Source organism: Pithys albifrons, chromosome 2, assembly GCF_047495875.1.
Source record: "Pithys albifrons albifrons isolate INPA30051 chromosome 2, PitAlb_v1, whole genome shotgun sequence".
In the NCBI taxonomy this organism is placed as follows: Eukaryota; Metazoa; Chordata; class Aves; order Passeriformes; family Thamnophilidae; genus Pithys; species Pithys albifrons.
The window spans coordinates 99849403-99854525 of record NC_092459.1 but is presented as its reverse complement, the minus strand read 5'-3'; positions in this window follow the sequence as shown (position 1 = coordinate 99854525).

Genomic DNA, 5123 nt, shown 5'->3' with positions numbered 1-5123 from the left:
GGCGGGACGCGACCCGGGCACCAACCGCACTCTCGCCGCCCGCGGCCGTCGCAGCTGTGCCCGGACGAGCCCTGGGATGTGAAGGCCCTGTCCCCTTTGTCCCCCGCGCTGGTGGATCCCCGCAGCACTCGGCACAGCCGACAGAACGCGGGGCAGCGGCGGAGCTCGCCTGGGCTCGGGAGCGTGGGGCTCACGGAGAGTTACAGGGTTCAGCGAACACTTACCTTTCAATGCCAGGGTTAGGGCACGGCCAGGCAGACACAGTGTGGTACCACCTGTGAGCTGCCTAAACGGCCTCCCAGCCAACCTCACCAGTGCTCGCTGCGCTGGAGTGGGGCTGTCTGAGAGAAACACGTTTGCTGCAGCTGCCCAGCTCCTGTCTTGTGCAGCACGACTGTGTGTCCAGCAGAAATAAATAAGAATGCATCTAGCAGGGGTGCTTGCTTTCTAAACCTGTACTGCCCAAGGCCTGTCTTCCAAGCTTGGTCAGAGGGATCTGAGCAAGCCCCAGAAGACCAAGTTGTAGCAACCTACCCCATCAGTAAAAACATTTACAAGCAAAGATTAAATTCTTGATCGACTCTTTGAGGTTTTTCCATTCAATCTGTCAATCAAGCTTTCATCTATCATTTAACTCCTAAGTTCCAATCTTCTTTTTTTTCCATCACCTCTTTGCCATCTCTGTTCTCTTGTTTGGATTGTGGAGGGCTCAGCAGACAGACTTGTGATCACAGATAATAATTCCTTTCACATCTTTCAACCTCTTCTACACAGTCATTTCAGTCTACTCAAGTAGTTCAGAGTATTTGGTGCAGTTCTCGTGCTCTTTTGTTATTAGCAGCAGTAGTAGCTAAATTTTAAAAGTAATCTGCTTTAAAGCAACGTATGCCCAAACTGTACTGTAAGTAAGGCTTCTTGGTTCTCTTGTTTTCTTCTTCCACACCAAATGTGCTGGCTGAGTTCTGCCCTTTCTTGGGCAGCTATTTTCACAAGCAGCTCCATTCTGTTTTTCTTGAGACACCCTAAGAATTAGTAGCAATTAATCTTTCCTTTGTAGGACTACAGGGATTTCACAAACATACAAATAAGACTATGTTGAATTTCACAGTAGACATAACCTTTATAGGGTGACAGATAAAAGAGCAACTCTATTATGTGCTACTGTCATAACACTTTATTGCAGCTACTATATAGGTAATTGTCATGGTTTAACTCCAGCTGGCAACCAAGTGCCATGCAGCCATTCACTCCCTCCCCCACCAGCAGGATCAGGGAGAGAATCAGAAGTCAGAAAACTCATGGATTAAAATGAACACACTTGAAGAGGTAAAGCAAAAACTGCACACACAAGAAAAGCAAAACGAAGAATTAATTCACTGCTTTCCATGGGCAGGCAGGTGTTCAGCCAGCCCCAGAGAAGCAGGGCTCTATCCCACAACAGTTACTGAGGAAAACAGTAACTCCAAATACCCCTCCCCTCCTCCTCCTTCCCCCAGCTTTATATGCTGAGCATGATGCCATATGTTATGGAATATTCCTTTGCCCAGTGGGGGTCAGCTGGCCTGACTGTATCCCCTCCAAACTCCTTGTGTACTCCCACCCTCCTTGCTGGTGGAGTGGTGTGAGAAGCAGAAAAGGCCTTGATGCTGTGCAAACACTGCTTAACAATAACAACAACATCTCTATAGTAGCAACACTGTTTTCAGCACAAATGCAAAACATAGCTCCATACTAGCTACTCTCAAGAAAATTACCCCAGCCAAACCCAGCACAATATTCTGTTTGACTATTTTAACTGGTGAAAAATTGCATTTCTTCTGTCCGCTATTTGTTATAAAGATGCCAATTCCAATCTCTAGTTAGTCAGTAACTGCAGCCTCTATAGCTTTCTGAAGGTGTAGTATTATACTTTCTCCAGGCTGCCCCAAGTTTTGAAAACAGGTGTCTTCAGTCATCCAGGAAGGCACTCTGTTATTTCTGAAGGCCTTCCTTTTTTGAAGTGGACAGGGTAGATCGATAAAATACCTGTTTTGGAGATATCCCTCTGACATATATGTCTCCCTGGGGGTGTCCACCCTTGTAAATTGCCAATTCATTTTTTGTCTGTGCTTTAACAGCACTGAACACTTAGAGAAATGGCTTAGTGGTGGGCTTGGCAGTGGTGGGTTATTGGCTGGACTTGATGATCTTAGAGGTCTTTTCCAACCTAAACAATTCTATGATTCCCTATAGCAGTAGCAGCAGTAAAGAGCAATATGCATAACTCAAATACACAGAGAACAGAGGAAGATTGCCGGGTTTAGTTCCTTACATGCATTGCTCTTAACTGGAACTGGTTGGGCTGATTATTGTGAAAATTGAACAACTCCCACAGCCTGTCAGAGGAAAACACAGAGATGCAAATACCACCAAAGCCAAAGTGACCAACCATGTTCTGGGGGGCATCAGGCAAAGCATCAGCAGCCAGTCAAGGGAGGTGATTATCCCACTCTGCTCTGCACTGTGGCAGCCTCACCTTGCACATTGTGTGCAGTTGGGGGCACTGCCGTGTAAGATGGACGGAAAACTAAAAATGTGTTCAGAGGAGGGTGACCAACCTGCTGAAAGGCCTCGGGGGAAAACTTAATAGGAGCAGCTGAGGTCACTTGGTTTGTTCAGCTTGGAGAAGTCTGAGGGGTGACCTCATGGCAGCTGAACAACTCCCTCACAGGGGACAGTGGAGAAGGAGGTTCTGGTCTTGTCTCTCTGGGGATCAGCGGTCGGATACAAGGAAATGGAATGAAGCTGCATCAGGGGAAGTTCAGATTAGACATTAGGAAAAGGTTCTTCAAAGAGTGGTCAACTACAGGAACAGGCTCCCCAGGGAAGTGACCGTGGCACATCTCCCAGAGTTCAAGGACCATCTGGACAATGCTCTCAGTCATATGGTTTAGTTTTAGGTAGTCCTGGGAGGAGCAGGGAGTTGAACTCAATGATCTTTATGGGTTCTTTCCAACTTGAGATATTCTGTGATTCTAAAATAAGAGAAATGGAAAACATTAGCAACTCCATGGTCTGGCATTCCTCAAAGTTATTTTTGCTTTAGAGTTGAGCTGAGGTAAAGCAACAATACACAGTATTATATCCACCTTTAAAGCTGCAGAAATTAGGGCGAGGATGTGGCCATGATAGAACCTTATGGGAATACTGGGTGAGGGGAACTGCAGTCTTCAAACAAAGATTTGTATAAGCACAGAGAAACTGACAACAACAGATGTGGCTCGAGAACAGCTTTTATCTTTAAAAATAATTCTTTATATTGTAAGACAGATATTGATGAGAAATTATTATGGAGAATTGCTGGTAGCTAATCATTACAATATGTAGACAGGTACTCATCAGTCAAATAAAACAATGCCAAGAAATATGCAATTTGCATTACAGGCAAGTGAATTAATTGCTACAATCTAGGTAGATACTCCAACTCGGATTATGAGCCGAAGGACCTCTTTATTAGCTAAAGTCCAAGTGTTGTTTGTTTATATCCAGCAAAACTATTTTCTTATACTATTACTGGATGAGGAAGGTGGTCATGCAGTTTACTATTAATGTTTCTGTGACACCTACACAGACACTTTTCACAAGTGTGACAATGCAGAAACTCCCTCTACTGAAGCTCAGCTTTGAGAATGAAATCCTCTATTAGCATCCACAGGGAGAAGGTGGCAAATATGAAACTGTATAACAATCATCTTCCCCTAAGCTGTCTAAAAAGTCACCATGATCAACTGTCTAGCAAAAAATAAGAGGAACATGAAAGATCTAAGAGAAAGAATAAGTTTAAAACAAATGAAAATGAAGAAAGTACTGAAGATTCAGAAAAGGAGGAAGCTTAATACAGAAGTCAAAAGAATGAGGAAAGAAAACAGTCTTCTCTGTGAAATCAAAATAGTCTACTCTTACCACCACATCCTATCCAGTATTTGTGTTTTGAGGGTTGCCACCTCATGCATTTTGAAGGCATCTTAAGAATGTACTGGTTTGGAGCAGCTACAGCTCACTGAACCATTACTATTAGAATCACATAAGCCTTTCAACATGTTGATCCCTTCTTAAACCCCTGCCCCAACATTGGCACTTTAAGAATGTTAAGAATTACAACACAGTTTGATAAATCCATGATATAATTTTCACTTTCTATCATGTGTTCATTTCTGGCTCCTCTGGGAGACTACCAGTGTTAGAGGCTTTTAGGAAGATTATCATCTACAATCTTTGGTTCCACACTTCCTGTATCATCCATATGAACAATACAGAAACAAATTCAGACATATCTAGTTTTTAGGTAAATATTGTATAGCATGCACATTACAGGGTATTTAATGGGACAGACAGGAGTTTTTCACAAGCAAATGAGGGAAAATCCAAAGACCAAGTTCCAAAGAGGGAAGTTCCAAAGCAGCCCAAGCCAATCTAACTTCTGGTTATTTCTCTCCCATGGTTCTCCGCACCCCTCTTGGGAGCTCTGAGCCATTCCCTCCCTGCAGCACTCAGCTGACCTCTTGTGAGGCCATCTCAGCACATTAATGGGGCAGAATATCAAACCAGCAGCTCTCCAGAACGTGAAGGAGTTTTCTGATGCACTGGTAAATCGAAATGGTTCGGCTGAGGCTTTGAGGCACACTACAAACCGTGCAAGGGGCAGCAGGGGTCAGTCAGCAGCCAGCTGTTATACTGACCAAGGCTGGGGTGGAATCCCAGCCCACACATTTATTACATGATCAGCATCTGCAGTGGTTAAGAAGCTATTTGCAAAGCAGCTGTTTGCTCTGCTAAAAGTTCTGGTTGGTTATTTGCACGTTTTTACTCACGTGTTACTGGGGTTTGCTGTGTGACCAGGCACAGAATTTTTGCCTCTGGGCACAAACGAACAGACTCTGATGAAACTTTTATATTTCTTTGGTTACTGCCCTCAGCTATATGGTAGCACTGCCATAAAAAAAATAACACCTCCCCAGCTGTCAATTACTCATTGAAAAGGTCCGTTTCCCTCCTGCCCCTAAATTTAAAAACTATCTTTTAAGGCAATTTAAAAGAAGGCACTGAATTTCACAGGGATGCGTCTGCGGCATCAGTTCACCCTT